Here is an 18,347-nt window from a genome sequence, read left to right on the forward strand (position 1 = left end):
AAAAAATGTCACATGGAACAAGATATTGACTCCTGTGTCAGATAGCCTTCTTACAATTTACAGATGATATACCACACACACATCAGATCTCAAAACCAGATGAAGTCTGATTTACTGGGTTGCTCAACAGAATATTAAGGTATTACTTTTACAAATACAAATTCTGAGCCAAAACAAAAGCTTTTTTTACAGAAGTCAGATTTTAGAAATATATGTAAATATCTAGCCAAATATGCCTATGCATGTATCCATAGTTACTAACCTTATACAGAAGATGTCTGTATATAGCAAGGGGGGAATCCAATTTGAAAACTGTTCATGTCAGTCACTTTGCTAAAGATAAACCCAAAGAGAGTTCTGAGTTCAAATAGATTCAGTAGGTAAAAATTTGTCCTCAAAGGGCATAATTTCCATCAACTCATTAGGGATTTAATTTTATTACAAGTTGATACTTGTATTACTGTTTCTTTCTGATAACGTTCTTAATGTCAGAGAACTCAGAGCTAAAATATGACTGTAGTCTGGAACAGGGGTAACCCATTTTAGAGTTCAATTTTTTAAAAACATGTCAATATCTCTCAAAGTTCATATGAAAAAAATACAATATATACAATCACATAATCTTAGGTCTACACCAGAAAGCTCTCCAAAAAAATTTAGGACTAAAGTCAGACTGCATACCACAAAACAAAGTAACCATTTCTGTATCAAATCTTTACCAATAACCTTAGCTAGTTTTCCATTCTGTTCAGATGCAGAAATCTTTCTGTAGGTTCTCATTCCCATCTTAACATATTTTAACATGGCTGAGAATGGAAATTTAGTATTTCTGACATTTGCGTAGCCATCCCTGTACTGCTATCTCCCAGAAAGAAAAATGTAAACACATTAGTCTATTGGTTGTATTCACATTATGTTCAGTCTAAACTTGTCTTAAAGACAAGCTTATAGACTTGTAATTTGATCAATATAAAACAAGTAAAAACTAGCATTCATACTTTCCTGGATTTGAAGGTAGCCTGAAAAACAGTTCTCAATCCACAGATTTAGTTTACTTTTTTTTAAGGCTTCAATTCTGTCTTCTGGCTATTTGATGATGAAAGCAAGGCCACTCGTCTGGAAGTTGCTTAAGGAAAAAGCAAACGTAAGACGACAGACAGCAATAGGAAATTATGAGAAAAGCACTAAAAAGTTCTGGGGAAAATGGTCATATTAGGGTTATAGCATAGCAGTCTGTAGAAGCAATATATGGTGGGTTGACCCTGGCTGGAGGCTGGGTGCCCACCAGAGTCACTATCACTCTCCAACTAGGCAGAAGAGAAAGTATAACAAAAGGCTCATGGGTCAAGATAAGGACAGGGAGAGATCATTTATCAGTTACCATCACAGGCAAAACAGACTAAACTCAGAAAAAATCATCTAGTTTATCATCAAGCAAAACAGAATAGAGCAATGAGATATAAACCCAAATCTGAACACCTCTCCCCACCCCTCCCTTCTTCCCCGACCTTGGTGTCTGCAAAGTTTCTCACATCTCACTTCTCTCTGGCTGCAAAAGCTGCTGCTAGGTTGCGGGTTTTTTCCTTCTTAAATATATTATCACAGCAGCATTACCAGTGTTGCTGATTGGCTTGGCCTTGGCCAGCAGCAGGTCCATCTTAGAGCCAGCTGGCATTGGCTCTATGAGGCACAGGGGAAGTTTCTAGCAGCTTCTCACAGAAGCCACCCCTACAGTCCCCACTCCCAAAACCTTGCCACACAAACCCAATACACAATAACAGGGAAAAAAGTGGAGGTTCACAAGCAATGCTTCCTGGACTGTCTAGAAGCTTCCAAAGTGGCAGTTTCTACATGTGTCTTGCACACTGGAAGATCTGAGAACAGATTGGGTTTCACCAGCCTGCAGCTCATTGCTCTTACATGAGAGTGTAAGTACTGAAGATAAGGAGAGTAACCCCAGACCTGTGTTGTAGCTTCCTTGGGCCCCTCCCTTTGGAATACTGCCTTTTTCTGTACCTTCACCTCTGTGCAATTTCTTTGCAATGCTGGGCTCCCATGTTTATACCTGTTCTGACCACATACATAGGTGAAAATGGGATTGAGACATTAATTGCATGCAAGATTACTGGCAGTTTAAATCTACAGCATACACTGAACTTCTAAAGGTTTTATCTTAAGCAGCAGGATCGTTTTACATATTTGCTCTAATATAGTGGCCAATCCAATAAGCAAAATCAGTCAGGAATTTCTTATTGATTGTCCAAAGATTGAGTCCGCAATTATAATTCTGTCATTGTATGCATCTGTCTAGCTAATAGCCCCAACTATTTGGACATCCAGAAATTTAGGTAAGAAATGAAGCTTCAGTATATCTAAGTAACATATTTCAGTTCAGCATTGATAGCTTATGTCAAGCATGAGGTATAATGCATATTAGAGAAGTAAAGCACATGCTGGGTTGCCTAAAAGTGACCTCACACTGACTTTCCCTTTTAATTACACTACACAGGTTAGGTGTTGTAAGATGTTCTTTGTGCCAGGCTGCCCTTGACCACACCAGGAAATCCTCTGTAAAATGAGGGTTGTCTATCCACATAAACATGACCCTAAGTTAAATTCATTTCTCTTCAAGTGAAGTGCAGCACCTTTAATCTAATATTTGTATCTGTAATGAAATCAGATACATGTGTATACAGAATCAACCAAGGTGTCTCAAAACACTTATTTGTATCCCCCAAAGTTCCAAAGTAGATTCTTCAGTTGTATAGTTATCTCCCTTACTGTACTTTGTAAACAGGCAGTAGATACTATGCATCTCCTCTGATTTGAATTCCTTGTGGTAACAGTGTTGAAAACACCTTCAATTAAAAGCACTGAAACAAAAAAAGTTTTCATTTGGTGAAACCATAGGAAGTAGCAAAGACAGTAGATTTGATCATATATGGTACTACATGGCCAAATACATAAGTAAATACTGAACAGGTTCATTGAAATTCCTTTAGCTTTTGAGACCTGTGACTATTAGTCACTGCTTTATTATGGCTAATAGTCGAAATCAATTAAAAAAATAACGTATCCAGAATATTCTTTAAATGTTTTAGCACTGCATTATTTAGCAACTGACCTAACAACAGAACTATGATAAATATATTTTAGGCACTTGAATCAAGTTAAGGGAAATGCATTAAACCACCAATTTATCTTTTCTACATAAGACAGTAAAATAATTTGAAAAACACCGAATTGTTGTTGGTACTATTTCTCCCCCTACAATAAAGCTGTTTAACGGAAAATGTCACATTTTATTAGATTTTGAAAACACAGCATCGAAGTATCAGGTTAGCAGTCACACTTACTCATCAAGCCATCAAACATTTCAGTTTTTTGTACATGCAGAAAGCTACCACTAGATGTCAGCATTAACTCTCTACAAAACACGAACCGTTTAGCTTCTATTTAGGGATCGATACAAACCCATAGAGCAGCTCACGATGTCCAAAGTTCCTCAAGGGAAACATGTAACCTAAAGACTGATCCTGCAACTGGTTCAGGATCAGGGCTACATGGCTGGCACAGCTCAATTTGTGGAACTAAATTTAGAATTACAAAGAAATTTCACATTTGTATCCTTAATAACTGAACATTTAATACACAAAATGAATAATTTTATTCAGCTGCAGCTAAGAAAAAGCCAAGCCCACAGCCTTATAGAATCTGGTATATGTACTGCAATCACTACTCATAAGCCTGCTGCTGCTACTGAATTTACCAGAATTTTATCTAAATAACATAAGGAGTAACATATAGACCTAACTGCATTCTAACAGCTTTATAACAGAGTAATTCCAGCAAAATTCAGAGTTGCATCATTATGCCAGTGGTGAAATACCTGACAAGCATGGCTTATTACTCCTAAAATACAAGCCTTACTCTTCCCCAAAACTGCCCACAAACTACTTATCATATGATTTTCTGGTGGCTGATTCATTAAAATTATGCAAAAACCAGAAAGCTGCAAGCACTTGAGAATTTTTTGCCAACTGACAAGGTGTCTGAGAATTTTTCTCCTGATTCCATTAAGTGTGTTTATCTGCTTACTTTGCTTATTGCCACAAGGGTATGTACCTTACTAAAATGCCTTTGACCTATTATTTCCTTTCTGAACTCTTTCTTACACTTATTTGTAGAAGCAGGCATGTCTGAATACCAAATGTGAAAGTCCTCAGTGTAGGAACACTGGTATTAGACCTACACTTTTACACTGCTCTTCAAAGGAAGTTAGGAAATTGATTCACACATGGTAATAAGTTGTTTTGAATTTGCAGTACAAGCAGTAGAACATTTTTGGACCTAGATTTCAAGACAATTTCTTTATTTAAGAGGACATGGATTGAAGGGAGCAGTGGTGAATAATTTTGGTTTAATACTTTTGTCCCAAACAATGTCAGTAAGAGACTCATGTTATTAATCTGATTGCAGCTGATGGTAAGACTAAAATCTGTTGCAAATAGTCAGTATGCAAATCTGAAGGAATTCTATCCTTGGATGTTCTCCCTACAGTCTAAGCCTAGGCAGGTTATTTTACTACCCCCTTTTATAATTTTCCCTTATCCTATAAGTGGAGGTAAAACTAATTTTTCATTTTTAGAGAAAAACTTAGGCATCTGCAGATAAAATATGCTGCATATTATCAGCTGCATTTGTGCATGCAATCAGGAATCAACAGCCTAGATTCTCACTAGTTTTTCACATGAGTTCTTCCTATGATATTTTTGCCACCTGTATTGAAAATGAACTGACCATGAAATTTGTACCCTTAACAGCTTCCCTAAGCAGATGATTGTATTGCCATTTTCTCCATTCTCTCTCGTTCCATTGAAATGGCTGTTACAGTTTGGAATTGTGTGAATTAAGTCCTTTAGCACAGACAGTATCTGAATTTATATAGTACCTGACAACCTTAAACTCTGGGCACCACCATAGTGTTAGTGCTGGTTGAAAGATTCAAATTTGAAATTAAGAAAAATCTGCAAAACATCCAGAGAGCAAGTTCCATAGCCCTTGAGTCCAAGAACACTTCAAGATATGCAAAAGCACTGCACTGGTTTACCTAATTACAACAGTTGGATATATCTAAGCACATAGCAAAACTGTCTGAAGCAAATAGTGCTTCTTTGAGCTACACTAGCCTCCAAATCGTTCTGCTCCCAAGGCCATTATTGTAGATACTCAGGAAACTATAGAAAAGAGACAACAAAGCCTTCAAACTGCAAATTAAATCACTTCTATCAAGACAACAATTCACAGTACAGTTCTGTTAACCTATCTACCTTGTAGATCAAGTCAGAAGTGAATTACAAAATATAAAAAATGAGGGAGGCAAACTACTTAAAAATAAAGGGGTTGAAATATTTTTATTGTCCATTAAGTCACCCAGATGTTTTTTACTACAAATAGTTACCAGAAAAAAAAGGATAAATTTCACAGAATCTACATATTTAAAACTGTTATGCCTTGAAATAGTAAAAATTACCTATTGAAAACACATAAATTAAATACAAAAAAGCTGCTGTAGGCAGCACATTTCACCAGTATTGCCAATTGCAACCATTACACATGCAATTTGTATTCCCAGAAAACTTGAACTTGGCTTTAAATTGACCTTACATCAAGAGTAAAACTTTGGGGTAAGAAAGCCATATTACTTTTACATGTTAGTTCAATTAAGTTGACAACTGGAAGCTCTTACATAAATATGACAGCTAATGACCTTCCCTCCAAACAAGCTCAGATTGTTTTCATAAAAGAATGATTCTTGAAACTATAGCCTTAAACAGAAAATAGTGAGAAAAGCAAGCAAACTGTCAGTCAGGAACAAACATACAAAAAGTTTTGAATGTTTTTCCTATATTTTAAAACTTCTCATTTTTAAAATATCTCATGCCTCCTGTTAAAGAGATGCCTGTTTGTACATTCTCAGGGCAACTATTCAAAAGCAATTTCTCTCCATCTGAAGCCATACTCCTCACAATATTGACAAGGTCAGTGAGGTCCACAGGAAGTCATTTGCTAAGTGCTAGTCATGCAATTTACAGCTGCTTGGATGAGTGACTTTAATTTACAGCACTTTTTTTCAAGTTGCCAACCAGTTTTAAGGGAAAAACACCTGAATTATTCCCATCGATTTTGCTGTATCCTCTCCATAAGAGAGAATGTTACCCAGATTTTTAATGCCAAATATAAACAGGATTTTGTTTTTATATATCCCATGAACTAAAATGGGAAGGAATGCCCACTTTACATAATTACAGCCACTTTTCATTCCTGTCACATGTAATATAAGATGAAGAAATAAGAGATATTAGAGCTCTGAAAGCAGTTCAGGGACATAATTCAAGTGATTAATGCTGCTGCATAGAAAGAATCTCCTTAATCATTTGGATGCAGCATAGATCATGGCTCTTCAAATACTTATATAGACATTAGAACACTGTTCTCTGCCAGTTACCCTGGCCTGTTTCACAGAAATTTTACATCCACAACTTTAAAAATGGAAAAGGGGAAAAAAGAAGGTCAAAGGATATCAAAAAAGTGATTTGTTCTCTTAAATAAAACACTGTGCACAAATACATTCTTATACAGTGCCTGGAAAAACATCACAGAAAGGTTCTCTAATAAAGTGATATACAGTGATCATATTATTCATTAACATTTAAAAACTACTCCAGTATACCATTCTGTGGTATGTTCTCAGCCTGCTTTGATGCAGTTAAGAAAAAGGTCCAAGGTTCATAGGGGAGGGCTTGTAAGCAGCTCACAAACAATGTGCTTGAAATTCCTTCCTTTTGTAGCAGGAGTGCAAAACTGCAGTTGAATAATTAAGCTATTGAACTAGGATTTATGCCGAAAAGACTAATTTGTAAGCTGTGCCCAAAGTGTCTGGGTTTGAAGTGATTTGCATATTTCTTCCTCTGGTATTCCAGGAATGCTATGGGAAACTTGCTACCCCAGGTCTCAGCAGTAGGTTTCTCATGCATACCTTTCCAAACTTGTCTTTGAAAGCATGAAAGCAATGAGTGTGACAAGCATCAGTGGCACATTCATGTAGCTTATGAATACAGGTATTCATGAAACAGGAAGTTAACCTGAAATTTCTTAAAATGTACTATAAGATTCTGTTTATCTAGGTTACATTAAAAATTAATCCTAATGATTTATGCAAAAGCATAAGGGCTCTGATAAACATTTGGCTGTCTTTCATTACTTATGTTTATTTGCCAAGATAAAAACAGACTTTATATCTGTGAAATAGGCAGTAGTGATGACACTGCACAGAATTGCAGGGCAGCCCTGGACATTCCCCTACACACACTCTTTACTCAGTACCCTAGTATAAAGCCTACTCTTGTAGCTGCAACTATGCAAAAATAGAATTTTACTGTGACACCTCAGTATTCATATTATATTCCTTATTGCATAACAAATAATTTAATCATGGGGAGTCATTAAGCTATCAATTTAAATCACTCATACATATGAATTACTTTTAAAAAAACTAGTATAAGGAACACAAATTATGGCAGAAGTGTTCACTTGGATCAAGTCAAATGATATCAAATGGGAAAGGTAATGCAATGCAGTAGCTATTCAGGTTCAGTAAGAGAAGCAAACGAGCTAGGCAGTAGAGACATTGTTGGATATAACTCATTTTTTACTAGAATGCACACATCCAGGGTATCTTCTAGAGTTTGATATTTTATGGGGATTTGTTTTGCCTTTGAAGTATTTTTACTTCTTGTGTGAGCAATTATGTTTGTATCTCTTACACAGACCAAAGTATAATCCTTTGGAAGGAGAATGGAAAACATCCTCCTTTGCTAAGGGGTAACTGATGGAAAGAAAGTTCAGGAGGCTACAGGGTGTACAACTGTACCAAAGAGGCCCTGCAGGCATTCAGTGCTGCCTCACTGCACTGGCCTGCCAAGCACCAGGAGCAGTGAACCTTTCTAGCACCCACAAGCATGGTGGGGAATGCATGCAGCAGTCTTTGGCAAGGCCCTAAGACATGCTGAAAAGAGACCCCAGCCATCACCTCTATTCACTATCAACCTTGTTGTGCTGTAACAAACCCTTCTACAACCACAAATCATCAAAAGGGATGGAACTACATAGCCTTAATTTCAAAGCATATCACCTTTAAGTTAGTCCACTTTGGAAAATCATCATAGTAAAAATACAACATGCATCATTCCACCAGCAGCTTAGAAAACATGATTATACAGAAGTTTGAGGAACTTTTTAATAAAGTTACATAAATTTATATGCTATATAAGCCAGGAAACTAATCTCTGCAGACAATCATAATAAGAAAGAGTCCTTAGGGCATACCTAACCAGTGCATTTCCAGATGTTCAAAGCTTTGTTTGGAAGCAGACACCCTGCCTGAGAGAGATTTTAGGGGAGGGAAATTTAAAGGTGGTGTTTGGATAAATAACCTTTGCAGAAGCCAAAAGCTCATCATATAGGTTGGAAAAGTAGTCAAAGATCATTGCTTGAATGGATTTTATCAGGATCAAAGCAGGAATCTCAACAGTACATACCATCAATGCCATTCACTTACAGCACTGCACAAAACAGGTTTCAGAAAAAATCTGGAAGAGGCACTTAGTACAGAACTACCAGCTCTCATGAAACCCACAGGCAAATGCATGGCAAAATTAGGACAAAGTGGCTGCTTATAAGTTGTATAAACTCATTTTCAGTAGAAGCACTTTAAGGCTAATCTTGACAAACAAACATGTTGCAAGCGAAGTGCAAAAATCCTGCACCTGAAAAGGAATAATGCCATGCACCCAAACACACAGGGGTCCATTTGGATGGAAAGTCACATGGCAGGGAAAAACCTGGCAGTCCTAGTGGAAAACAAGTTGAACAAGTCAGAAATGCACCTGTGCAGCAAAAAAGCCAACATCTTGGGCTGCATTTGCCAGCAGGCTGAAGGAGACAGCTCCTTCCCTACACTCAGTACTGCTGAGACCACATACGGACTGCTGTGTACAATTCTGGGCTCCCTGGGTACAAGAGATATAGGCATACCAGAGCAAGACCAGTGAAAGTGATTAAGGGATTGGAGTGGCTTTTTTCATATGAGAGGCTGATAGCACTACAATTGTTCAGCCTGGAGAAGAGAACAATCAGAGAGAATGTCTGTGTGTATAAGTATCTGATGGGAGGGTGTAAAAAGTCCAAGCCAGACTCTTCTCAGTGGTAGAGGCAACGGGAACAAGCTGAAATACTAGAAATTTTTTAAACAAACTATTTTTACTCTAAGGGTGATGAAACTGGAACAGGTTGCTCAGAGCTTTTAAGTCTCCATCCTTGGAGATACTCAAAACCAGACTGGACATGGCCCATACCAACCTGCTTTAGGTGACCCTGCTTTGTGCAGGAGGTTGACTAAACAGTCACCAGAGGTACTTGATTCTATGAAGAATCAATGAGTCTTTACATCATTCTTTTCAAAGAACTCAGGCCAACCTATCTTCTTAATGGGTTTTCACTTGGTCTCATCTCTAAGTCTGCATAAAGGAAAGCACCAAATGTACCACTTAATGAAAGCCAGCTTCAGGCTTCCCTTTACATTATATAGCATTGTATATGATACTGGAAAACATTCACTGATAATATTAGAAAGCCATGAGCCCCAACTGCACATCTTTACACAGCATTAACTGGAAGCTGAAATACCCTATGCCAACAAGCATGCATTTAAGCAGTTAGTGTAAACCACACAATACTGTAGACTAAAAGGAATTGGTGCAGAGACACAGGCTACTGTATATTCAAACTTTAGACTTCAAATGCAGTTGGTTGTATTCTAGCAGGAACAAGGCATAATGGTTCTTTTGAAATCAGGAGTGAACACCTGCTCCAAAGGAGCCTGACATTTTGCTGTAACCCATTTGTATTGTACCATTCTGGTGGCTTAGAGTGGAAAAATAAGTACTCCTTCCAGTGCCTGTCAGTAGGTAAGAATCAGAAACATGACCTAGAGTATGGCATTCTCTGTTTCATAGAGCTCTACATGGGCCAAAAGAATAAGCTACATATTGCTGGAGTTTTATTAGCCAAAGATGTTAAAAGGTGCTGAAATGAATTTCTGCTGCCTGTTCTATTAGAAGTGCTGGGGCCAAGATTACTTTGCCTAGAACAGCTTCTGTTCAGTGGACATTGCTGCGAGCACAAGTGCCTGAACTCATTAACATTCTTTGCCTTATACTATCCACCATGTTGAGGTCTTCAATCTGATCGAAGTTTTTAAATGTTTAAGAACATGCAAGTTAATATCACTAAAAGAAAATAACTGCTGTCATTTCCTTGCTTTAAATGCTTTTGTACTGAAAAAAGGTGAGGCAGCAAGAGGGTTTCCTCCCCATTCATTCTTCTCATCATTTTAGCTTTTAACTAAAATACAGGGAAAATGATAGTATATATAGCAAAACAATAAAATTATATGTAAACCAACATTATAGAACATAGAAGACTCTTAGATTTTTATTACTTCTATGTAGGTAAAAGTAGAAAATTAGAAAATTCTTTAGTTGCAAATATATTTGAGCAAATTACAAGCAGTACCTTTAATTTTGACATTCTTCTCCATATACTCATTATATCTCCTGGATGCACATATGGGAAAGTAGGATATGATCATGTGACTGAATAAAGTTCTCTATATTGACAAAATAAAAGAACTTTAAGACACTTGATTTTTTCAATAGAAGCAACCATGTTTAACAAACTTTTCCTTACTTCCAAATGCTTTTATTCTTTCTGAAGAAGGTAATAAAGCAACTCATTCATAGGTAACCATAATATTGGTGCCGCCTTTGTCAACAGCAGTTTAAGTCTGACCAGTCTACCCCATAGGACTACGCAGCCAACATGAGCATGAGAATCTGACATTTGTTTTCTCTTTAGTCCTAGAGGTGGGACATCTCCTGTTCTATTTCTTCTCAGCTGATATTGGCTACTGACCCCGGGACAGGAAACAGCCTTCCTTGGGGCCCTGGTGATTTAGAACTTCATTGATGCTCCAGCAAACAAAGAACCTAATTTCAAATGACTGGCAGTACTGACCAGGCTGGCAACACTTACCGAGCAGAAGAAAATGAAAACAATTTATTCAGCATCTAAAGCCTGTTGCAAGTAATGATACATCAGCCACTCAAGAGATTGCAGGAATCCTTTACAATAAAACCTGAAAATAGTGGGTAGGGAGCTGTTACCACCCTATCTTACTGTATTGTAAAGGCTCAACACAGTCATATAGAAACAAATGGAGTTTATGCCTATTCACATCAGTAAAAGATCTGGCTGCAACTATTTAGTGATCAACAACAGTTCAAGTATATTCTAAAGAACCTGTTTGTTTTCTATTCTGCCTTTGAAAACTGTTCAGTTCATATAAAAACTTGCATTGTTCTGGAACATGGATCTACTTGCAAGAGGTGACTCATTCTTTTGCCAGGGACAGCATTAAAAGTAAAGCTAACTCAACTTCAGTCAGAAAGGAAATAACAAATACACTGGCAGGCAGGACTAAAAGGCTCACTGGTGTCACACTTAAGTCCTAGAAAATTACTCTATCATTCTGCTGCCTGAGCCTAAGATTCTTTCCTTTCTTCTTAATCTCACTTTCTGGCCATTATCCAACTTACTTGATTCACCTCTCAACTTGTAGCCTCTGTTGATCTTCAGAAAAATAAGCCCTTTGAATTTTTTTCCTTTCTTCTTGTTGCCAAGGATTCTGTTTAAAAAGCATGGTTGCTTGACTTTCAGGAATTTGCACCAATATAGAATAGTGATGAGTTACAGCATGCTCAAGAAATGCACCCACTTCCAAGCATAGAAAGAACTGATTACCAATAATGCAGCAATGGTATTACAGTGTACTTATTGCACCATTTACTTTTCATTTATGTTTATAAATATTTAGTGGCATTTGTTTTAAATCAATCAAGATCCTAATAAGCCTAACAAACATTTCAGTGTGTGTTAGCAAGTACAATATTACAAGCCCCATGGATATGAAAAGTACCTGGAAAATTGACAATTTTTTCTTAAAAACAGTACTGCACAGGATCTCAGTAGAAGTCATTTTTCATGCTAATCTTCACAGTAACTGAGGATGCTGTCAAACATTAACCCCCAAGGTCATGTCTATATATATCATATTCCAAAACTTCTCAGACTTTCAGTCTTTTGGGAAAAAGGGGTTTAAACCAGAAGCAATGGAGAAAGAAGCAGCCTTCCTTCGATTTTTCCATCACCCAGGACAGCAACCTCTGTCTTCCACAGAGGAAGATGATCCCACACACCACACTTGGCTCGGGTTTCTTCCCATGTCCTCTCCTGGAACTATTCTTCCTTGTACAAAACACCCCACCTGCTCCATATTTTAAAGACAGGCTTCCATGCCATGAGGAAAAAAGCTGTTGCAAAGTACCAGATGAAGTGTGGTTTTCAGTGCACTGTTTCTCCAGTCACTCCAATATGTGAAGAATGTCACCCAGGCTAAATTTCATTACCACCTCTGTGGCTTAGTGCTCCCTGCTGTCTGGCTTTCAGCCTCTAGATATCTCCAATAGGACATACAAGGCTCATGGATTTAGGTGAAAGGCAGTGGCAGCTTCCTTGGCCTTAAAGCTTCTCATCTTCATTACTGTAACAGTCCTTTCCCTGGCATCTATCTTTTTGTAATCCCAATTAAGAATAATGCTTCTAGTTTATGGCACAATCCAGACACTGATAATCAAATGGTTTTCTATTGGGTTAGTTTCATGGAAATGGAGTGCTCATGCATAAAGATATACATTATAGGGTATCTCACCAGAACTTTACATACTTGCTCTAAGTCTCAGGATATCCAACTACATCCAGAAGCAAGTCTTAAGAACTGTTTTATTTAGTGAAATTCATCTCAGTTCTCATTGAGATGACTACTTCAAAAATAAGACAAAACACTTTGAAACAGTCAAAACAGCTTTGAAGCAACACATTGCTAACAACTATTAATCTGGTTTTGTTCTGTGCCAACAATCACCCTGGAAAATATTTTGAGAATTACATGCCCTGGTGCATATTAGATAATAATTTAAGATATTGTGAGTCATACTTCATAGAATTGAAGGAGTCAAATACAGAAGCCTCACTAGGTTTTCTAAAGAAAGCAAAGGAAGCTGCTAAATTGAGTCAAAATGGACAAAAGGTAAAATTATAATGTAACTCATGAAAAAAAGAATTAAAAGTGTCTTATTCTTTAGTGGGACATTTGTGTGCCACCATTCAAGATTAATCCATCAATAGAAAGGTTTGACACAAGCACTTATAGCAGTGTCACCTTTATCTTTCATGGTGAGGAGGTCAATTTTTTTTTCAAATATATCACCATCAGTAACTCATGTTACCAGTCTAAAAATCCATGAACCTTGTCTCCAAGTACCACATTTTTAGATACACCTCAGCAAAACACAGCACTCCAACTGTTAAGCAAACAACATTTGTTTTAGAGTTTACCCTGTCTTTCAAAGGCAACATACAACTAAAGGAGTCCTGGTAAAGAAAAGGGACAGCAACATAAAGGTTAAATCAACATGTGCCTTACTTGCCTTTTCCACCTTGTATACTTTAAGTATCTCTCCTATTACTGCTCACACTAGGTGGCAGTTACCAACAAAGGCAAGAAAAGTAATCTTGAATTCTAGGCAAAGGGTCCATTGCTTTCTAAACATGTAACTACATACCATCTACAGATTTTATCTGTAATTATAACACATCACTGCATCCTTCCTTTGTTATGATACTTATACAAAAATATTAGTTAAATACAATGTAAAGATCTTTAATCAAGCATGAACACTTGTAAGTATGAACACCAAATTTAATCTCACTTGTTGATGCTATCAGCTCCCAGAATCCTGTGTGTATAAGGCACTGTACCAACTAAGAGGCCATGCTAGCAAAAGCTTTGTCACAGTGCAATACAATGTCATTGCTCTTGAGGTGAGTTACTAATTGTGGTTATGAAAAGATCAAGCTGAAAGTATTACATGATGTATTTGAAGGCAATCATCCTTTTCATCCAAATGCTGCTAAAAGATTAAGCAGGACAGAACACAGGAGACTTTTCAGTTAAAATAGAAGATGCCCAAATGCAGCTTAATAAGGAAACTGTATTATTGCATACATAACAAATCTCAAAGTCTACATTACCCAACTGAAACAATTCTTTTAATCTTATTTGGTATCAAGAAAACCATAACAGCTTCAGAGAAAGAGAAAATAGAGCCTACTTTCATACAAAGCAAACGGTAGCACAAGAAAATAAGAGTATGTGCTGCTTCAAGAAGGAAAGACATCTTTAAAAGACAGCATAGATTTCTGAATTGCCTCAAAGAAGTTTAAAAGGTGCCCTCTGCACCTTATACTTCATCCTAGCCACAGTAAAAAGGTAAAAGTTCCTACATTTTTGTGCTGGGGCAGGGAGAAGGGATATTTGTTGCAAGTCATTGATTGCTACTTAAGAACAAATTAAGAAGGCATTTGGGCATCTCCATCCAGCACTACACATTTACCTCACTTCTATACTGTTCACAACAACAGGACCGCTGATGGCAGCAATAGCTCCTTTTCATAAGTTCATCTTTGCTGTAGTTCCAGTTGAGTCAGACTGCTGTCTTCCTAACAGGCAAGGGCAGACCCTCAACAGCTGGCTCACAGCTTTCTACCTGACTCAGTGAAACCCTTAAGAATATAGCAAAGGCAACAGATTGTTCACTCTGCTCCTTATCAGATATAAAGCTCTGGATGAGGAAAGCAATCTCTTCCCACAGGAAAATTTCTCAGTTAAACAAAACCATGGCATATCTTCCTCCTGATTGCTGTATCATAAGCGGTATCTGCAGCCACTGAAGTTGCCTGAGTAGATGTGAGTGTAGGTGTACTCACAGGCCTACTGCATGAGCAAAATTACCATAGCAATTACAGCTCCCAGAAGTACTACCTGAAGACATTTAAAGATAAATGTGGTTTTGGTGGAACAGAAATTTAGCAGTACATACCAACATCACAGCAGTCCAGAGTGCACAACACCAGGCAGAATCAAGCTTAGCACCTCACAGGACAGTTCTCTTTTTCAATAAACTGGGTCAGTATCTGCAATTCAGAACCTAGATCTACAAACCCAGTAGAGCTGAACAACAGCATAGCTGAAAGAAGAAGTCTTCAAAATAGCACTGTTAAAAACACTGAAACTCATTTCTTAAAAATCAGTGATTGTCAGACAGATCACATCCTTACCTGTTGCTGCAGCATACTTTTATAATTACATCTGAATTCTAAATAGCCATGAAAAATAACACAATGTTATCTTTTAAGTAACTGTTATAACAGCATACAGTTATCTTTCAAAACCAATAAATCCATACAATTATGAATTGCAGCTTTCAGCATAAATATACTTTGTAAAAATTCCTCTAGTAGTATTATTTTAGAAGGTTTTCAGAAGGATGAATCTATAACCTACATCTCAACTAAAGAAGATTTAGGTATTAAAGTACCACACTTACTTGTCAGAAGTCCCCTTCTCTTCAACTTTTGCCCACCACCTCTCTTCTCTAAACCAAACAAAAATGCGGACATTAATCAGTCACCTTTGCCCTGACTACAAATATCCCAAGTATAACAGTGTGCTTGGCACAGTGGGCAATATTTGGAATGAAAGTAGTTTCATACCAATCAAGTTAAATTATAACCCAGACTAATCTCAGTCCAAATTCTAAGACACCACCAGCATTAGACAGAAAAAAGTCAAGGATTCCTAAACTGGGAATTACAGCCAGCCATAGTACACCAGTAGTTCCATCTGGATGTGGCATAAAGGCAACAGCAAACAGAAATCCCTGCTGAGTTGAAGAGACTGGAAACAGGTAAGTGCTGAGGGAGGATTCAAGATGGCTGGACAATGTAGAGCTTGTGCCTCTGTTAGGCAATAATCAAGGGTGGGAAAGAGAAAAGACAAAGTGTAACAGTCCTAAAAACAGGTGTTCTAAAGCAGGGAGTCAGAAGAGAATAGTGAGAGAATAGAAGCAGGGAGTCAGAAGAGAATAGTCAGAGAACAGAAGCTAAAGCCTGAGGTGGGCTACAGTACTTTGCTGTGAACTTGTTTTAAAGAGGGGCTCAAGGAGGTAGAAGGCTCTAGAGAAAGCTACGTCAGTCTAAGAGGCAACTAAGAAAAGCAGCACTGAAAAAGCCCACAGAGGATGTTAATTGTTGCTTACTTTACTTCTCCCTGTAAATAAACCTGAAATGTGGCAAAGATAAGTAGGACATTAACTGCCCCAGTAAGAAGGTCAAAAAGTTTAAGTCATCCCTCCCACAGCTTATGCCATCATTGCAGGCATCTGGCACTCACAGGCAAGGGTCCATCCACCACCCATCCCCACTTGCTGGAAGGGCCTTTTTTCAGGATGACCCCCTCAAACAAATCCCTGCACTCACCACACGCCTGCTGCCTACAAGGCCCCCACAGCAAATGGAAGTTGCCCAAAGCCAGTGGTCACTTCAGGACAGGGCTTTCTCCTTACCCCACAGAACATACCTTTTTGCATAGCTACAAGACTGCTCAGTCTTCACTTTGCTTACGACACCATCACCACAGCAAGCTCTTGCTCCTCATATTTCAGCTCACAATCCCCTGCCACCCCTAGACAAGGCTCCTCCCAGCACACCCCCAGCCCTTCCTTGAGAATGCTAGCCACACCCAAGGGCCCCTTTCATAGGGCTACAAGCCTGCTCAAACAGGAAACATCCAAGCTTATGAACACTGTTGCTACCACACCAGGGTCACAGCAAGTAGAAGCTGTGCACTGTCATTCACACCCAGACAAGGATCTCCCTCAATGGTTCCCTTCTCAGAAAAAACTTCAAACACAATTGAACATGAAGCACTTGGCTTGCTAACACCACTGCCAGTGCATGCTCTGGATTCCCTCCTCTCCCTCAGAGATCTACTGTTCCTGGGGAAAGATTTGGCCCTTGACAGAGGGTCCCCTGTTGAGTGTATGAGCTCCCACAAACACCACTCCATTTGCTCCTCAGTGCCAGTGCTGCCACACATTTCTGCCACTTATGTCACCTTCAACAAATACAGAAGCTACATACAGGCTTTTGCCCCACCTAAGGGCAGCTATCCCCCGCCAAAGGGCCACCTTTCACAAGATTACAAGCCTGCTCAAACATGAGGCACTCAGCTCATGAAGAGCATCACTGCACTCTCCTGCCACCCCCACCACCCTCACACCATATGGAAGCTGCACACATGCATATGCAAGTCTTACAGACAACTGCCCTTCCCCCAACAACTCCTTTCTCAAGAATACCTCAAACCATGAACCCATGCTGCTGCAGCACGCTTCACCATACCACCCAAAAGATCATCTGCTCCTTCCAGGCAAATCTCCACCCCACCACCCAAATCCCTTTTCCAGGGACTGCAAGCCCACCCAAATGCCTCTCACACAAAGCACTTTGCTAGTAAACACCATCACCACTGCACATTCCTGCCAGCTCTGCTGCCCTCACAGACCATGTAAATCTCACATAGACATTTGCCCTTCCTTGGGGAGGCTAATCTTTTCTGCAGTGTACACTTTCACAATACAAGCCCACACAAACATCATCGCAGGCAAACTCCTGCCACTTACCCAAACAGCAGTATCACACAGGCTTCTGCCCCCCACCCCAGCTAAGGCTCCAACCCCTGCAATAGGTCCCTTTTGCTGACATAAGGCATTCAGCCTGCAAATGCAATTGCATGCTCCTGACAACCCCATCACCTTCACAGCACATGAAGTCACACAGGTATCTGCCATTCCTGGGCAAGGTTTTCCCCATCCTCCAAGCAGTTCCTATCTTGAGAAACTAAGCCCATCCAAACACCTCTCAAACTCGAAGAGCTCCATTTGGAAACACCATCATACCCTCTGCTCCACACACACCACACAACCCCAATGGAAGGCATATAACAGTCTACAACCTTCCTGTGCACAGCTTCCCCATCATCCTCCAGTGAGTACTTTCTCTACAATCCCACAAGTCTGCTTCAAACAGGAGACACTCATCCTCCAAACACTACTGCACCCAACACTTCTACTTGGTCCCACAGCAGCTGGAAACTTTTCACAAGCACGTGGCACTCTTGGCAAGGCTGCACTCCTCACAGAAGTGCAAGCCTGCCCAAAGACTAGTCCCTTACCTTATGAATACTTACCACACTCTTTCCACCTATG

The 18,347-nt window shown here is 38.9% G+C and overlaps 1 protein-coding gene across 1 annotated transcript in view; it reads right to left on the reverse strand.

Moving 5' to 3' along the window:
• TLR3 (toll like receptor 3) overlaps positions 1–15,692 on the reverse strand; it is a 36,858-nt gene extending 21,166 nt beyond the window's left edge. Inside the window, exon 1 of the mRNA XM_054825165.1 lies at positions 15,627–15,692. The gene's annotated coding sequence lies outside the window, so the exon portion shown is untranslated. The remainder of the gene's footprint in view (positions 1–15,626) is intronic.
• Between the last annotated feature and the right edge of the window lie 2,655 nt (positions 15,693–18,347).

This window comes from Grus americana, chromosome 4 (genome assembly GCF_028858705.1).
Source record: "Grus americana isolate bGruAme1 chromosome 4, bGruAme1.mat, whole genome shotgun sequence".
Classification (NCBI taxonomy): domain Eukaryota; kingdom Metazoa; phylum Chordata; class Aves; order Gruiformes; family Gruidae; genus Grus; species Grus americana.